The 19,547-nt window shown below is 41.0% G+C and overlaps 1 protein-coding gene and 1 non-coding gene across 2 annotated transcripts in view; one reads left to right on the top strand and one right to left on the bottom strand.

Annotated features, from left to right (window-relative positions):
* Positions 1 to 10,343, bottom strand: part of LOC116567420 (monocarboxylate transporter 1-like) — a 36,172-nt gene extending 25,829 nt beyond the window's left edge. The window contains exon 1 of the mRNA XM_032302461.1: positions 10,193 to 10,343. The gene's annotated coding sequence lies outside the window, so the exon portion shown is untranslated. The remainder of the gene's footprint in view (positions 1 to 10,192) is intronic.
* LOC116568364 lies at positions 2,509 to 2,610 on the top strand. The gene has a single exon (XR_004276578.1). It is a non-coding gene; the product is annotated as a U6 spliceosomal RNA (small nuclear RNA).
* Positions 10,344 to 19,547: the final 9,204 nt, after the last annotated feature.

The raw sequence follows: 19,547 nt of genomic DNA, 5'->3' as shown, positions 1-19,547 counted from the left end.
GCCCAAATCAGAAACTTAAATGACTGAGCCATCCAGGCACCCCTCTCTCCGTTTTTTATAAGGATACTAGTCATGTTGGATTAGGGCCTACCCATATAACATCATTTTACCATAATTAAGTCCTTAAAGGCTCTATATCCAAATATGTTCATATTCTCAGGTACTGGGGGTTAGGATTTCAACATATGACATAAGTTTGAGGTGCCACAATTCAGGCCTTATTTTGGTTTTGTTTGTTTTTTAAAAGATTTTATTTTTTTATTTATTTGACAGAGAGAGGGAGATCACAAGTAGGCAGAGAGTCAGGCGGAGAGGCAGACAGAGAGCACGATGTGGGGCTCGATCCTAGGACCCTGAGATTATGACCTGAGCTAAAGGCAGAGGCTTAACCCACTGAGTCACTCAGGTGCCCCCTTATTTTGTGATTTTCAAGGTAATATATACAATGTTTCATCATCAAGAAAAGTATTTACTCCAGGGTTTGGTAGATACAATATCAGATATAGTAAGTTTATTCCTAGCTCATTAAGAATTTATTTCAGGGATACTTGGGTGGCCCAGTTCAGTGTCTCCCTTTGGCTCAGGTCATGATCCCAAGATGCCGGGATCTGGCCCCACATCAGGCTCCTTGCTCAGCAGGAAGCCTGCTTCTCCTTCTCCTTCTACTGCTTCCCCTGCTAGTATGCACACACGCTCTCGCTCTCTCTGATAAATAAACAAAATCTTAAAAAAAGAAGAATTTATTTTAAATTCAGTAACCATCAAATTGTTTTTAAAAAATGTCCTCACATGACATTTCTTCTTTCACCTGTAAAAATAGTTAATAACATTAATATATTTTTATATGTTAAACCACCTTGAATTCCTAGGATATTCCCAACTTGGTCACAATATATTATTTTTTTAACACATTTCTAAATTAAATTTGCTAATATTTAGTTTGGATTTTTTTTACTGTGTCCATAAATGATTTGAAAACAATAATTTTCCCTTCACATATTGTCCTTTTCATTATCAATATTATATTAAAGTCACAAATGTTCTTTTCCCTCATCTCTGGAAGAGATTATGTAAGATTGGAATGATCTATTCCTTGAGACTGATAGAATTTACTTCTAAAAACACCTAGACATTGTATTTTCTTCTGGGAAGATTTCAAAACTTCTACTTCAATTTCCTTAACAGTTTTGGTCTCTCTTCATTCCTACTAAGGCATTCTGAATCTTTCATATTTTTCTATAACTTCTTCCATTTTCTCCAGGTTTTCAAATTTACAGGCACAGAATTTTTATATTTTAATCTCCTTATTGGTTTGTAGCTATATTCCCTTCATCATTGATATATGGATCTTCTTTCCCCCATTAATCTTAGGACTATATTTTATCAGTTTTCTTCAAAGAACATTCTCAGTTTAGTATGGGAATCTTTTGTCTTGGGTTTGTAAATTCAAACCCAAGTTTGGCATAGAGCTCACTCCAAAAATATATATATATACCATTCTCAGCTTTATTGACTTTTTAATTGTTCTCCCACCCCCTTTTTCATTGATTTCTGCTACTACTTTTATAAACATTCTTATGCTTACAGTTCTGGAATTCATTCGTTCTATTCCAAACATAAGGTGGATAGTTGGCCAATTTGTCCTACTTTTCCAATATAAGCACTTAAGACTACATATTTCCCTCTATGTATCACTTTACTGTATACTATCTATTTTTTGTTTAAGATCTGAGAGAGAGAGAGAGTGCGTGCATGCTCACACAAGCTGGGGGGAGGCAGAGGGAGAAGGAAAAGCAGACTCCCCCTGAGCAGGGAGCCTGATGCAGGGCTCAATCCCAGGACCCTAAGATCATGGCAGCCAAAGGCAGCTGCTTCACTGACTGAGCCACCCAGGTGCCACTATCTACCTTTTAAAGATTTACTTATTTTAGAGAAAGAGAGAGTGTGGGGGGTGGAGGGGAGAGAAAATGGGGTGTGGGGCCAGAGAGCCCAATGTGGGGCTCAATCTCATAACCCTAAGATCACGAGTGAAAACCAAGATTCAGACACGTAAATGACCATGACACCCAGGGGCCCCAACTATCTATTTTTAACAATAGTATTTTTGCTATTGTTTGTCCCAAGTGTTTGAAAAATTCCCATTATGACTTCTTTGACACAGGCCAGTTAGAGTTTTTCAAATCTTTAAAGGAGATATTTTGTTTTTACTGACTTATGATTTACAACATTGTGGTAAGATGACGTGGTTGGTGCAATTGACTCTTCAATATTTGATGAGATTGGCGTTTATGGGCTGGTATGTTGATATTTGAAAATATCCCATGTATGCTTGAATGTACAGTTTTTAGCTGTTGGGTTTGAATTGCTTATTTGTTGAATCAAACTTCTGTTTTGTTCAAATCTTCTAAATCTTTATCAGTCTTCTGTTTCATGCTTCATGTATCAGTAAATGAAGAGAAGTATACTGAAATCACCTAATGATGATATGTTTCTCAATTTTTCCATTTGGTGCTTGCTTCAGAAGCACATATACTAACTTTGGAAGATAGAAGATTATCATTGTCCCCGCACAAGGATAACACACAAATTCATGAGGCATTCCCATATTAAAAAATGATTTTTCCCATGTTCTTTTCATATGTTTATGAGCTTAGGTGGTAGACCTTAATCTCTGAGAAACCTGAGGGCCCAAACTGAGGGCACGTTCTTCCAGAAAGAAATATGCATCTCCCAGAAGCTAGGGAATGTTAAGGGCCTGGATGACTTTAGCTAGTGCCAGGATCCCTGGCTTAATGTGGGGGCTATGGTTATCTTCCCTTTGCTGCTGGTCCCAGGCTTATCTCTCAAATGCTAGCCCACGTATACAAGGCATAGCATAGAGTAAATGCAATTCATACATTTGAGTGACTCCATTTAATTTACTAAAGGCAATTTAAATTAAAATATGGTCCCTTCTTCCAAGGAATTTGTAATTTGCTGGCAGATGACAGATATTTTTGTGCTGGATACTTTCACCGGCCTTGTTTGACAAACTTCACGTGTCCTTGCTTTAGCATTAATTCAACACCCATTGTTCAAATCATTGAAAATGCAGTCTTAAATGCTTTCTTTGACTTCTCTCTGGATTTTCTTCCTTTCTCACAGGCCATTCACTCCTTTTCAGTTTGATTCAATGACTCCATTTCTCTGCTTACTTTATATTAATTAGGTTGGCAAGTGAACAAATACATAATCCAGTCTGACTTGGACAAAAAAAAAAAAAATGCTTAAGATTCATGTAACCAAGCAATCTAAGGTGGGGGTTCCAACTTTGACACAGCCTGCTCCAAGGACCAAATGATGTGGTCAGCAGAATTTCTGTCTTTGTACTTCTATGTTGTTTCCACTCTTAGGCCTGCAACTTGTTGAGGCAAGAAGACTACCAGTAACTCTAAGCCTACACACTCCACAACAATTCCAGCTTCTAGTCAACAAATTCCCAGAATGGTCACTCTAGCAACATAATTAGCTTCGAGTAAGTGCTTGTTTCAATCAGGGCTAATCACCGTGGAAGGCTTGACTGCCTGGATATAGTACACACACCTACTTCTGAAGCCTGGGGTCCAGTCACAGAATGGAAAGAATGGAAAACCAGTTTTCAAATGCCACAAAAGCCCTATATCATTTTCCTTACTTTATTTCCTACCTTGGTCCCTCCGGCTCATATCACTCCAGCTACACTGGCTTTCTTACTATTTTTAAGGATGTCAAGCATGCTTGCTTTGGGGGGTTTTTGGATTTATTCTTATCTCTGCCTATAATTTTGTTAATACAGATATCATTTCAATTAAGTCTTTGTTTAGTATTGTATCCCATAATATCCTTTGCAGGGAGTCTTTTTATTTATTTTTATTTTTAAAGCGGGTGAGTAGGAGAGGGAGAAGCAGGCTTCCTGCTGAGCAGGGAGCCCAGTGCAGGGTTCAATCCAGGACCCTGGGATCACGACCTCAGCCAAAGGAAGACGCTTAATGACTGAGCCAGCCAGGCGCTGCCAGGGGTCTTTTTAGACAGCCAAATCAATTTTCTTTCACAACTACAGTCTTTTATAAGGTTCACACTTGATGTAAGGCAGAAAAAAATAAAGCAAAATACTGAATGATATAAAGTCCTAATTTATACCATTCTGTGTTCTCTTAGCCTAATGTCCTAAATTTACTTTGAAGGGAATAAGGTGTATGTACAAGTGACTCCAAGTCTGTGATCTTCAACTGTTTTGTCCCAAAATGAACTTTGGAAAATATGTACCCTTTATACCTTGACTATTAAAATGTATAAGTTTAATAATTGCAAGTTTGTAGTTCCTGGCATATTGTACATTGTGTTATATAGGCTTTAAATGTAAAATTGTCAAAACCTTGGCACTTAATTCATTCTGCTTATGGAAAATGGCCACTCGATCACCTAACTGACCAGTCCTTATCATCAGAAAAAACCTACCCTCATTTGAATTCAAAACAGTGAATTGATAACCATTCTTATTAAAACTTAATCTCGGGGCACCTGGGTGGCTCAGTGGGTTAAGCCGCTGCCTTCGGCTCGGGTCATGATCTCAGGGTCCTGGGATCGAGTCCCACATTGGGATCTCTGCTCAGCGGGGAGCCTGCTTCCCTCTCTCTCTCTCTGCCTACTTGTGATCTTTCTCTGTCAAATAAATAAATAAAATCTTTTTAAAAAAATTAATCTCTTCCGGGGCACCTGGGTGGCTCAGTGGGTTAAAGCCTCTGCCTTCGGCTGAGGTCATGGCCTCGGGGTCCTGGGATTGAGCCCCCATCGGGCTCTCTGCTCAGCAGGGAGCTTGTTTCCCCCTCCTCTCTCTCTCTCTGCCAGCCTCTCTGCCTACTTGTGATCTCTGTCTGTCAAATAAACAAATTTAAAAAAATCTAAAAAAAAAAAAAAAACCTAATCTCTTTCAAGTTCTAAGATTGATAGAAGACAGATAAGGTAGAAGTTTGTGTCTGGGTGAAACATGATCCTGCTTCCTTCAGTATTTCTCTCTCTGGGACTGTGCAGCCTGGCTTTTTCTCTTCGTTTGGACTGTCCCAGAGATTTTTATACCATGGGGCAGTGCACCAGAATAAGAACTGGGATGAGTGAGGTAACTTTCATTTCATAAAGGAGAGGGAATCTGTGTAAGATGAATTGGTAAAGAAGTCCTGAGGTACCCTTTCTCATCTGGGTAGGGATCATTTTAAATTCAGGGTACAGATGAAACAGAATTTGCAAAATAATACCTTAAAACTACACTATCATTTGAAATTAAAGATGACCTGTCCTAGAGCATTTCACCTACCTATGCCAGTGGTAGGATTACAAAAATATTCCCAAGTCAGGGGGTCCTGGGTGGCTCAGTCAGTTGAGTGTCTGACTCTTGGTTTCGGCCCAGGTTACAATGTCAGGGTCGTGAGATCAAGCCCTGTACTGGGCTCTGCGCTCAGCAGCAGTCTGCTTGACATTCCCTCTCCCTTCCTCTGCTCCTCTGCCTCATAAATAGTCTTTTAAAAAAAAATTCCAAGTCAAACTTTACCAAAATTTCCATTTGAATTATAGAAATTATAACATCTCAGTTCAAAAGGAAACAACCTGGGTTCTAAGACTACATTAAATAGAAATGCTCCAGAGCATGAATTTTACAAGTTTTTCCTCTGAATTAAGAGTCAACAAAAACAAGGTTAACTCATCTCAGAATATTTATACTTAAATCTTTATTTTTTTGAGGGTTTTTTTTTTTTTAATTTTAATTTGACAGACAGAGATCACAAGTAGGCAGAGGAGCAGGCAGAGAGACAGAGGGGGAAGCAGGTTTCCCACCAAGCAGAAAGCCCGATGCGGGGCTCAAGCCCAGGACCCTGAAATCATGACCTGAGCTGAAGGTAAAGGCCTTAACCCACTGAGCCACCCAGGCACCCCCATTAAATTTTTATTTTATTTTATTTATTTATTTTTTTTAAGATTTTTTTATTTATTTGCCAGAGACAGAGAGAGAGAGTACACACAAGCAGGCAGAGAGGCAGGCAGAGGCAGCGAGAGAAGCAGGCTCCCCGCTGAGCAAGGAGCCGGATGCGGCACTTGATCCCAGGACCTGGGATCATGACCTGAACTGAAGGCAGCGGCTTAACCAACTGAGACACCCAGGCGTCCCAAATTTTTATTTTTTTAAAAGATTTTATTTTTAAGCAATCTCTACATCCACCACGGGCACAAACTTACAACACTGAGATCAAGAGTCACATGCTCTACAGACTGAGCCAGCCAGGCGCCCCATGAATATTTACGCTTAAATTCACATACACAATCACAATAGAGCTGCTTGATACATTTGGGTTCACTTGGAATAGCTAATAGGATACATACCATGCTGGATGTGATTAAACTTTGAGCTTCCTTGCCAATTATGATGTATCAACATTTGTTTTTTTAAAGTCATAGTTTTGGGTTGCTAAGAACTGATTCATCAGTCTTAATAGTAACAGTGTATCAAAAATTTTATTCCCGTGTCATATTTAAGTATCTTAAAACAGATTCAGAGAAAAAGTGAATAAATTTGAGGATGCAAAGCAAAATTATGGATTCAAAAAATTCACAAATCAGACATGAACTCAACACAATTTTGCCAAATTAAAAAATTCCTGTTTTTGTTATTTGATTTTGGCATGATTTTTAAATACAGCCCCCCCCCCTTTTTTTCACACTTTAAAAAGGACATCAGGCTCTGAGTAGTGAAAAAGGGAAGGTAGAGATTCCTTTAGTCTTTTACACTATACAGGAGAGTTTTGCTTAGAATTCCAGATTATAATCTAGAATACAATTTATAAATACTGTTTTCTGCACCAATCAAAAGTAGACTCTACAGATCAAAACCTAAATGTACTATCTCAATTAATACAAATTAATTTTATCCCAGGATATGAAGCAGAAATGTACTGGCTTTTTTTTTTTTTTTTTTAAGATTTATTATTTTTTTCTTTCTTAGAGAAAGAGAGTACACACCAGCTGGGATGGAAAGAGAGAAAGATAGACTCTCAAGCAAACTCCTTTCTGAGCAGAGAGCCCAATGTAGATCTCAATCTCACAACCCTGAGATCATGACCTAAGATGAAATCAAGAGTTGGACACCTAACTATCTGAGCCACCCAGGTGCCCCTGTACTGGCTCTTTTAAAATAACAAATATGTAGTTATGGTCATCTACATTACTCCTTTTGAATAGAAATGCTAATATACCACTGCTAGCATCCACTTCACACAGTTCTTTTGAGGCCAAGTTGGGAGAATGCATCACAAAGAGGAAGCCAACAAAGAAAGTTGTTTTCCATTACTGGAAAAAAACAGAAAGCAAAAAACAACCTGTAATCACAGAAAGATTTTTTTTAGCACTATAATTAGCTTCATAGTTTTTTAAAATAGTTTTATAGTGTATAGTTCTATGAAAAAAATGAATCATAGGTTTTGGTAACTAAAGACCACAGACTCAAATTTTAAAGTTTCATTCATCACTCTGAAAGTTCTCATCCCAAAATGAGACCCTTAAATTTGTCTCCTTCTAGTTCTTTTTTGCACACATGCTTCATATTCCATGAATGGGTATGAATATCATTACTGCTACATATGAGCCTTACTTCAAAGAAGGAATGAAGTTATTTTGTTTTTGTAGAGGACCTAATAATCCACCAAACACTAATAAACTGAGTATTGGTGGTGCCTGGGTGGCTCAGTTGGTTGAGCGATTGACTCGATTTCAGCTCAGGTCATGATCTCAGGGTAGTGAGATGGAGTCCCACAGTGGGTTCCATGCTCAGAGGGGAGTCTGCTGGAGATTCTCTCCATCTCCCCTGCCCGCCCCCACACACTCTGTGTGCACACTCTAAATAAATTTAAAAAAAAAAAGAAAAAGATGGTGTGCCTGGTGGTTGAGTCAGTTAAGCATCTGCCTTTAGCTCAGGTCATGATCCTGAAGTCCTGGGATGGAGCCCTGAGTTGAGCTCCATGGTCAGTAGGGAGTCTGCTTCTCCCTCTACCCTTGGACCCTTCCTCTGCTCATGCTCTGGCTTGCATGCACGCTCTCTCTCTCAAATGAATAAATCTTTAAAAATGTCAAGAAGTAAGTTTTGTTACCTCAAAATACAATTACAGGTTAAACTTGAGTTTTAAAATTCTGACAATATAAGCCATATAATATACTTACACTTGCAATAATTTCAACAATCTCTTTCACTTCCCTAAAAAACCAATGGTAAATGGTTAATCTGCTCCCCTGCCACATTTGTTTTCTACCTCATGAACTACAAACATTAGCATGTTGCAGTAACAACAAGGCGGGGGGGGGGGGGTAAACATGTGCATTTCTTTTCTTTTTTTCTTTCTTTCTTTTTTTTTTTTTTTAGAATTTATTTATTTATTTGACAGACAGAGATCACAAGTAGGCAGAGAGGCAGGCAGAGAGAGAGAGGAGGAAGCAGGCTCCCGGCTCAGCAGAGAGCCCGTTGCGGGACTCAATCCCAGGACCCTGGGATCATGACCTGAGCCAAAGGCAGTGGCTTAACCCACTGAGCCACCCAGGCACCCCAACATGTGCATTTCTTTTTTTTTTTTTTTTTTTTTTTTAAAGATTTTATTTATTTATTTGACAGAGAGAGATTACAAGTAGACAGAGAGGCAGGCAGAGAGAGAGAGAGGCAAGCAGGCCCCCTGCTGAGCAGAGAGCCCGATGCAGGACTCGATCCCAGGACGCTGAGATCATGACCTGAGCCGAAGGCAGCGGCTTAACCCACTGAGCCACCCAGGCGCCCCAACATGTGCATTTCTAATTTGCATGTAGAACAACCCAAATCTGAGGGTCAAGGGCTCCCAACAGTTATTGCAACTGACATGACAAAGGCCTGCATCTTGGAGTGGTTCACTCCAGACACTATTTGGGGCTAACTAATGTAACTGGATCCACAAGAAAAAAATACTCCCTGGGTCATATAATTACCGAAAAAGTTGCTCAAAACCTATTCCATTCAACTATGTGCTATGGGAACAAAAAGATAATTACTACCTTAACAAAACTGACAATAAGGAGAAAGTAAGCAAAAATGCAACTAGAATAAAGATTCACATAGGGCACCTGGGTGGCTCTGTCGGTTAAGCGACTGCCTTCCACTCAGGTCATGATCTGGTGTCCTAGGGTCGAGCCCCACATTGGGATCCCTGCTAAGTGGGGAGTCTGACCCTTCCCCATCCCCTGCTTATTCCTTCTCTCTCTCTCTAAAATAAATAAATAAATAAAAATTTAAAAAAATTCACATAATACAAAAATTACAGTGGAGAACAGGATGGGTAGTATTTGAGAAGAAAAGGGAATTTCAGTGGGCAGAGCAAAGTCACAGAGAAACAAGAACAGAGAGAATTTTATCAGGATAAATTAAAAGAGGACCAAATAGGGATGCCTGGTTGGCTCAGTCTTGAGCATGTGACTCTTAGCTTTCTGAGTTGAAACCCCACTTTGGGTATGGACATTACTTTAAAAAGAGGCCCAAATAAAGACTTCAAGGATTAGAAGGTTAAAGGGGCATCTGGGTGGCCCAGTTAGTTAAGCCTCTGTCTTAGGCTCAGGTCATGATCCCAGGGTCCTGGAATTGAGCCCCCCACCCCCTTAAGCAGGGAGCCTGCTTCTTCTCCCTCTCCCTCTGCCCCTTCTTCCCGCCCATGCTCGCTCTCTCACGAATAAATAAAATCTTAAAAAAAAAAAAAATTAGGTTAAAGGTGGCATACCCCAACGCCAAAAATGAAAAAAAAAAAAGAAAACAAAAAACAAAATACCTCCCGCCCAAACCTGCCGCAGAGCCCCAATCTGGCCAAGAGAGCCTGGAGGCAGGACGTTTGTCATCCCTATTTGATTTTACAGCCAAGGTCGTTTTCCTTCCAGAACAAAAGCATCCCCGCTAGAGATGAAGCGATTTCCCCCAGGTCCTCCTCTCGCCAGCCCGGGGCCCGCACACCTGTCCACATCCCAGCTCGAGGCTCTGGGCCCGCCCCGCCGCGCCGCCTCCCCACCCCCCCGCGCCCCTCCCCCCCATGCAGGCCTGCTCCCCAGGCCCCCTCCCACCCGCCTGGGCGGCAGGGGCACCGCGCGGTCCGCGCCCAGCGCCGCCGCGGGCCGTTACCCAACTAACCGTTCTGCGCGGTTCGCGCCGCCAAGCGTGCAAGGGACGTGGCTGCGCGGGACGGAGCTGCCCTGGGCCGCGCGGCTCCCACGCCGGGTGGGAGAGCTCCGCGCCGCGTGTGCGGGGTGGGCGCCGCTGCCTCGTACCCCGGCCGGCCGGAGATTGCGCGCGGGGGCGGGGCCGGCACAACCGGCTCGGCCGCCCCCTCCCTCCCAAGCGCGCGCGGTCACCTGTCTAGCCCCACGAGGCCGGGGTGGGCGGAGGGGGGTGCGGGGTGGCGCCGACCCCCTGCCCGGCCACGAGTACCCCGCATCCTAGCCCTCACGTCCGCGTGTGCGGGACTTAGTCTCTGGCAAAGAGGAAAAAGCCGGCAAGGGGGCGTCCCGCGGGGGGCCTGCGGCAACTGATGAAGGCTGGGCGGTATGGTCCCCAGGGAGGTGCGTAAGTTGGAAACGTGGAGAAATGAGAATGCAGAGGCCAAGTTTTTATGGACACAGAATGTTGGGGCCAGGATATAACAGAAGCTAGCAGACGGATGATGTGCTAAGTACTTGGCCAGAGTCCTCATGACCCTGTGCGGTGGGGACTACGTTTCACTAGGAGAGCACCTGAGGCTCAGAGAGATTAAGCAGTTTTCCACAGGTCAAGCAGCTAGCAGGAGCCAGCCTTTGAAGTCAGGCTCCAGAGCCTGATTTTGTGGTAAGAGTCACTGATGTCTTGAGGAAGTCCAGAGACCAAAGCATACCAGTTAAAGTCTTTTTTTTTTTTTTTTAAACAGATTTTATTTATTTGAGTGAGAGAGAGAGAGGGAGAGCATGAGGCAGGGAGGGTCAGAGGGAGAATCAGAGTCCCTGAGCCAGATGCAGGACTCGATCCTGAGACTCTAGGATCGTGACCTGAGCTGAAGGCAGCCCCTCAACCAACTGAGCCACCCAGGTGCCCAGTTAAAGTCATTTTTAAAAATGTTGATTTTAAAGAAATACCGAAAAGGTATAAATCAAGGCCCCTTGATTTTGTAAGAAATTACAATTTCTTTGAGGAGGCTGAGGTACAAAAGAACCAACATTTGCTGAGCTTTCCTTGCATTCTGGGACCTTGTCCAACCCCTCCACTCCCACCCGCTACCACACACACTTAATTCTCAAAACAATCACAGGAGTAGGCCTTAAGATTTTGTTTCACAAGTGAGGAAACAGGCTGCGGAGTGGAGTTTGGGGGATCTGGTCCCCAGGGGTCCCAAGTGCTTTCCTCTCACCCACTCTTCCTGTTTCACAGCGAAGTTTTCAGTAGGAGTTCAAAGTGTTCATAGAAGACAGTGTAGAATCTACTGCCAAGTACTGCTTATGAGCAGTAATCGTCTCTGCCTTTGATAAATGCAGAGAAGGAAGGATCTTCAGGTCATTGTGGTGGCCAGGACCTGGACCCTGGTGCTTTAGGATTAAGGGAGCAGCAGCATTTAGGGTTGACTGTTAAATTAGGAAGTTAAGTTAGGAAGACAGAGTGGGAGACTCTGGTTCAGGAGTGAATTTATAATGGCAGTGGGAAGAAATAGGATAGGGTGACTCCCAGGAGATTTCTCAAAGACGTCTTGTAAAGCAGCAGTGTTGTGGGTTCAGAATTCGGACTCAGGAGCCAGACTGCCCAGTTTTCAAAAACCAAAGGACCTAATTAGGGTTGTTAGGGAAATAAAACTAGTGTTTGTGAAGCATTGGGACAGAGCCTAGCATATAGCAAGTGTTGAGTAAGTATTTGTTAAAAACAAAAGGAAAAAGAAATCAAGAAAACAATTTCATTTACAACAGCACCCAGAAGATTAAAATACCTAGGGCTAAATTTAACTAGGGAGTTTGCAAAGCATTTAGGCAAGAGGACAGTCTGAAGACACAGTGTCCCCAAACTGTGCTTGCTTTAGATACCAGCTCTATGTAAATCTGAGGGTCCCCAGGGCCACCCTCACTGGCCACAAATTGGAGGTTCCCAAAACTACCCTCAGGCTAATTTGCTAGCAAGACTCACAGAACTCAATGGAAATTATCATACTCAGGGTCATGTTTAACACAGGTTAAGGATAAATTGAAATCAGGCAAGAGATGAAGAGCGTAGGGCAGAATCTGGAAGGGGTCTGAACTCAATGTTCTAATCCTCTCTCCCAGCTATGACGATGTGTGACAGTATTCAAAGAGTTTTGCCACCACAGAAAGTCACTCCAGTCCTGGTACCCAGCATTTTATTGAGGCTTCCTTCCTTGACATGAATCATCCCCCAGCTGACTGAACTCAAATCTCCGGTCTCTACCGACCTCCACCCCAGTAGCTGGGCTGTTATCATGTGACACAAAGAAAGCCCTACTTTTCCAATCACATGATTGGTCTTTCTGGCATTGCCAGCCCTCACCTTGAGTTGTTTCATTAGCATAAACTATTGAAGTTGATCTCTGAGAACCTACCATGAATTACACAGACACTCCTCTAGCACTTGGAAAGGTGCAAGGTTTTAGAAGTCACCTGCCAGGAGCTTGGATAAAGGCCAGACCTCTTTTTAGATGAGGCCAAATTCCGTACTACATTAAGTTAGTAGACCCATACATTGAAAACTGCAGAATGTTACTGGAAAAAATTAAAGAAGACCTAAATAAATGGTAAGGCATCCATGTTCATGATAGAAAGACTTAATATTGTTAAGATGGCAATACTACTCTGTGTGTGATCTACAGATTCAATACAGTCCCTATTAAAATTCCAACAGAAGTTTTGCAGAAGTGGAAAAGAGGACCTCTAAATTTGTATGGAATTGCACAGGACCCCAAATAATCATAAAAATATTGAAAAAGAACGAAGTCAGAGGACTCACACTTCCTTACTACAAAATTTATTACAAAGCCACAGGGATCAAAACAGTATGATACTATCATAAGGACAAATATATAGACAAATAGAATGGAATTGAGAGTCCAGAAATAATCTCATGAACATAGGACCAACTGATTCTCTAAAAAGGTGCCAAGATCATTCAAGAGGAAAAGAAGTTCTCTTCAACAAATTGTACTGAGACAACTGGATATCCATATGTAAAAGAATGATGTTGCAACCCGACTTCATAGTACATACAAAGATCAACTCAAAATGGATTAACCAACAACCTAAAAGTAAAGACTAAACTATAGAATTCTTAGAAGAAAACAGGGGTAAACCTTAAGGATCTTGGATTTGGCAATGGATTCTTAGATACAACACCAAAAGAAGATCAACAAAAGAAAAAGTATGTAAATTTGATTTCATCACAATTAAAAGCTTTTGTGCATCAAAGGATAATTAATTATCAAAAAAGTGAAAGAGGCACCTAGTGGCTCAGTTGGTGAAGTATGCAGCTCTTAATCTGAGAGTTGTAAGTTTGAGCTCCACATTGGGTGTAGAGATTACTTAAAAATAATAAAATCTTTGGGGCACCTGGGCGACCCAGTCGGTTAAGAGTCTGACTCTTGGTTTCAGCTCAAATCATGATCTCGGGGTCATGAGATAAAGGCCAAGTTGGGCTCCGCTCAGCACAGAGTCTGCTCAGGATTCTCTCTCTCTCCCTCTGCCTTTCCTGCTTATGCTCACTCTCTCTCTAAAATAAATAAATCAATAATAAAATCTTAAAAATAAAATCTTTTTTTAAAGAGTGGAAAGACAACCCAAAAATGGAAGAAAATATTTGCTAATTAGGGTCTAATATCCAAAATACATAAAGAACACTGAAAACACAGTAACAAAGATAGCCTAGTTAAAAAATGAGCAAAGGACTCGAACAGACATTTTCTTTTTTTTTTTTTTTTTTTTTTTTTTTTTTTTAAGGTTTTATTTATTTGACAGAGAGAGATCACAAGTAGGCAGAGAGGCAGGCAGAGAGAGAGAGAGGAGGAGGAAGCAGGCTCCCTGCTAAGCAGAGAGCCCGATGTGGGACTCGATCCCAGGACCCTGAGATCATGACCTGAGCCGAAGGCAGCGGCTTAACCCACTGAGCCACCCAGGTGCCCCGAACAGACATTTTCTAAGAAAATATGTAAATGGCTAAAAAACCCATGACAAGATGCTCAACACTACTAGGCAATAGAGACATGCAAATTAAAATTACAAGATGCCATTTCACATCCACTAGGATGGCTAAAGTAATAATTTAAAAAAAAGAAAAAGAAAATAAGTACTGGCAAGAATGTGAGACCTCATATATTGCTGGTGGGAGCAGAAAATAGTATAGGCACCATAGAAAACAATTTGGTGCTTCCTCAAAAAGTTAAGAGAATTACCATATGACCCCCCCCATTCTACTTCTATGTATATATCCAAAGAATTGAAAACAAATATTCAAACAAATACACAAGAATGTTCATAGCAGCACTTTTCATAATAGTGAAAAGTTGGAAACAATTCATTGCCCATCACTGAATACCATCATTGAAAAAATGTGGAATAGCAACAGGAGGGAATATTATTTAGTCAAAAAAAGAATGGAGTATACGGGCTACAGCATGTATCAAAATATTGCAAGGGAAAGGAGCAAGGCACAAAAGGTCACTAGTTATATGTCTCCATTTTATGGAATATCCAGAATAGGTAAATCTGTAGAGATAGAGATTTAGTGATTGCCAGGTTCTGAAGAGTAGTGAGCAAGGGAATGATTACTTAATGGGTATGGAGTTTTCTTTGGAGTAATGAAAATGATTTAGAACTTGATATAGGCACTTGTTCTGCAACATTGTGAATGTGTTAAATACCACTGACATGTATACTTTGAAATGGCTAACTTTATGTTATATGAATTTACCTCAATTTAAAATAACAAATAAATAAATGAGAAACAGATTTTCCATGCATTTAATAAAGGTTACTATATGTGTTCATAGGATCATATCTAATCTTGTAATTGTAACTTTGTATTTTTTTCTTACAGAAGGACAACATGGTAGTTAGAATAAGCAACCCCCCTAAGATGTTCATGTCCTAACCCTTGGAACCTGTGAATATGTTATATTACAGGACAAAAGGGAATTAGGGATGCAGATGGAATTAAATTTACTAGTCAGCTGACCTTAAAATAAGGAGATTATCCTGGATTGTCTGGACCCAATGTAATTAGAAGCATTTTAAAAGTGGAAGAGGGGGCGTCTGGGTGGCTCAGTTAGTTAAGCAACTGCCTTCGGCTCAGGTCATCATCCCGGGGTCTCATGATCGAGTCCCACATTGGGCTCCTAGCTCCACGGGGAGTCTGCTTCTCCCTCTGACCTTCTCCCCTCTCATGCTCTCTCTCACTGTCTCTCTCTCTCTCTCAAATAAATAAATAAAATATTTTTTTTTTAAAAATTGAAGAAGGAAAAAGAGTGCCTACGTGGTTCAGTCAAGGCATATGCCTTTGGCTCAAGTCATGATCTCAAGGTCCCTGTTTTGGGCTCCCTGCTCAGCGGGGAGTCTGCTTCTCCCCTCTGTCTGCCTCTCCCTCTTGTTCATGCACTCACGCTCTCTCTCTCTCTCAAGTAAATAAATAAAATCTTTAAAAAAGGAAAAGTGGATGAGGGAGGCAGAGAGGTCAGAGTGAAACAGTGTGAGAAGGATTTACTATTGCTGACTTTGAAGTAGGAAGAAAGGGTATGCCCGTGAGGGAATGCAGGTGGCCTCTAGAAGCTTGAGAAATGCAGGGAAACAGATTCTCACCTAGAACCTCCAGAAGGGAACAGAACTCCCCTCCACACCTTGATTTTACCTCGGTGAGGTCTGTGTTGGACTTCTGGCTCAGGAAACAGTAAGATCGTAAATTTATATTGTTTTCAGCCATGGTTTATAATAATTTGTTACAGCAGTGGTAGAGAACTAATACTGCCTGCATCAATGTGGATTCTTCAGGCCCCACAAAAGTGGTTCCCACTAACAGGAAATACTGTCATGAAGAGCACAGGCTTTGGAGTTGGAAGGCCAGGTCCTATAACTGACTAGTTTTGTGCCTGCAGGCAAGTCACAGAAATCTTCCAGGCCTCCTCTTTCCACACCAGGTACTCCAGAGATAATACCTACAAGCCCAATTTGTTGTGAGAATCAACACAGAAAATTTGGCAAGTGCTTGAAGAATGTTTATATATCATATTAAAAGTTGTCAGTAAAGGGGTACATGGGTGGCTCAGTTTTGGCGTGGCCTTTGGCTCAGGTCATGATCCCAAGATCCTGGGATCAAGCCCCATGTTGGGCTCCCCACTCGGCAAGAAGCCTGCTTCTCCCTCCCCCACTCCCCCTGCTTGTGTTGCCTCTCTCACTGTATCTCTCTCTGTCAAATAAATAAATAAAATCTTAAAAAAAAAAAAAAAAAAAGAAGTTTTCAGTAAATGGTGCTTAAGAGGTAAAGGTCAAGGCTGGAAAAACAGAAACAGGAAAAGCAAAAAGAGGAACCAGTTAGAGCGAGCTGGAGAAAGTGATAAAACAGGTACAACTCTTTAACAGTTTTGTCAGATTTTATCCTGGCCTTAAGGAATTCCTAAATAGGAATTTTAGAGTTGACAGGAACTTGGAAACCACACAACCAAACCCACATTTTGTAGATGTGGAAGTTGAAACCCAGAGAAGTTGAAAGACTTTCCTAAGGCCACCCAGCTAATGAACGGTTTGACCAGGCGAACAAACAGGTTTCCTGGCTTCGCTGTGTGGAGCAAAATCTTTAAGATAATAAAAGTATTTCTGCACAGAAAGCCTTAACTGCAAACCATACGGGGTACAGTGCCCTCTAGTGGCCTTTAATTTTATCTCACAAATCTCCGTTACTTCTTTCTGTTTGAGAGGGAGCAAGGTAGACGGGCCGGGCCGTAGATAAACTTACAGCTCTTTGCAGACTCAGGAAGATTTCAAGCGAGTTTTAACTTCAGAAATTAAGGACAAGGATGAGAAACACCATTAAAAGAAAAGGTGGCGCAGATCTTGTAAATGCAAAATTGGAAATGTATTAATTTTGCTGACTACATTGCTCAAATATTTTATCTGGAAAATAAGAAAAGTAAGTTTTTGTTGTGGTTTCACTAACAAATTCAGCAGCTTCGTGTCCATTTCCTTATTCTTTCAACACCTCTCTTAGGTAAGAAATAGGAAGGTGCCCTTAACCCTATTTCATTAATGATAAAATGTAAAAAAGTTTTGTTTTATTGAAATGTAATCCTCATATAAATTCATGTATGAATATTACAGAATTCCATATTCCATAAAAAGCAGAAAAAGTCACCATTTTAAAGTGTACAAGTAAGTGGCTTTTTAGTATGTTCACCATGTTGTACAAACATCACCACTATCTAATCACAGAACATTTTCATCTCCCCATAAAGAAACCTTGTGCTGGGGCATCTGTGTGGCTCAGTGGGTTAAGCCTCTACCTTCAGCTCAGGCCCTGATCTCAGGGTCCTGAGATCGAGCCCCACGTCAGGTTTTTTGTTCAGGGGGGAGCCTGCTACCCCCTCTCTTTCTGCCTGCCTCTCTGCCTACTTGTGATCTCTCTCTCCCTGTCAAATAAGTAAATAAAATCTTAAAAAAAAAAGAAAAAGAAAAAGAAAAAAAGAAAGAAAGAAAGAAACCCTGTGCTTTTGGCAGTTAGTCTCAATTTTGCCCCCTCTTCGACCATCCCTCGGCAACAACGAATAAACTTTCTGTTTCTGTAGATTTTCCTATTCTGCATATTTCACGTAAATGGGTTAAGTATGTAACCTTGTGTAGCTGGCTTCTTTAACATAATGTTTTCAAGGTTCACCCATGTTACAGTGTGCATCAGTACTTAGTTCTTTTTATGGTTGAATAACATTACTGTAAGGATATATCGTGTTTTGCTTCACAGTTTATCAACTGATGAAATTTTGGGTGGTTTCCTCTTTTTGGCTCTTATGAATAATGCTATCAACATTTGTGTACAAGTTTTTGTATGAACAAATTCTTCATTTCTTTTAACTTTTTTTTTTTTTTTTTTTGAGTGATAGAGACCATGTGAACATATGCACATTCAAGTGGTGGGGAGGGGCGGAGGGAGGGAAAGAGAACCGTAAGCAGGCTCCACACGTGGTTAGTGCTTTTTGTGTCCTATCTAAAAAATGTTTTCCCACTTCCAATTCCTCCACTCCCAGATTACAAAGATATTTTCCTATGTTTTCTTCTAAAAGCTTTAGAACTTTAGGGGCACCTGGGTGGCTCAGTCCTTAAGCTTCTGCATTCGGCTCACGGCCCCTGCATCAGGCTCCGTGCTCAGTGGGAAGGCTGCTTCTCCCTCTCCCACTCCCCCTGCCTGTGTTCCCTCTTTCCCTGTGTCTCTCTCTGTCAAATAAATAAATAAAAATCTTAAACAAAAAAAGCTTTAGAATTTTAGCTTTCACATTTAGACCTATGATGCATCTCAAGTTAATTTTGTATAAAATGCACTGAAGTGTTGGGAGTGGGGAGTGGTCTGATTTTTTATTTCTCTCCTACAGATATCCCCTATCTGTTGTTACTCATGTTGCACACTGCCTACTGGAAAACTTTATTTATTTATTTATCTTCTTTCCTTGATGGAATAACTTCAGTTGTTCTGTCCAGGTCAATTGATGGTACATGTGTGGACTTATTTTTGGACTCTCAATTCTGTCCCATTGTTCTACTTCTCTATCCTTATGCCAATACTACCTTTTCTTTCATTACTCTGGCTTTTTATTGTAGAAAGTCTTTTTTTAAAAAAAGACATTTATTTATTTGAGCGTGAGGGAAGGAGAGAGAGCGGGAGTGGAGGGAGGAGCAGAGGAGGAGAATCTTCACGCCAGCTCACTGCTGAGCCTGATGCCAGGCTCCATCTCATGAGCCGTGAGATCAGGACCAGCTGAATCCAAGAGTGGGACCCTCAACTGACTAAGCCACCCAGGTGCCCCTCATTGTAGTGGGTCTTGAAATTAAGTAGCCTATGCCCTCGAGCTTTGCTCTTCTTCAAGATTGTTTTAGCTATTTGAGTCCTATTCATTTTCATACATTTTAGAATAAGCTTGTAAATTTCAGTGAAGAAGGTCTGTTGGAGTTTTTATTGGAATTTTATAGAACAGCTGGTAAGAATTGTCCTCTTAACCATTTCAGACTTCTAATTCATGAATACAGTATATCTCTTTATCTGTTTAGGTCTTTTTTAGCCTCTCTCAGTAGTGTTTTATTGTTTTCATGTAGAGGTTTTACACAGTTTAATTAAAATTGTTCCCGATGTTTTATTTTTTATTATTTTAAATAGTTTTATTTCAACTTCACTTTTGAATTATTACTAGAGACATACAATTTATTTTGCTTATTGTTTGTATCCTGCAATCTTGCCAAATTCACTTATTGTTTTTAGTAATTTGTTTATAGCTTCCCAT

Source organism: Mustela erminea, chromosome 10, assembly GCF_009829155.1.
Source record: "Mustela erminea isolate mMusErm1 chromosome 10, mMusErm1.Pri, whole genome shotgun sequence".
NCBI lineage: Eukaryota > Metazoa > Chordata > Mammalia > Carnivora > Mustelidae > Mustela > Mustela erminea.
The sequence above is the reverse complement of the archived record's forward strand: the minus strand, read 5'-3'. Positions and strand labels throughout refer to the sequence as shown.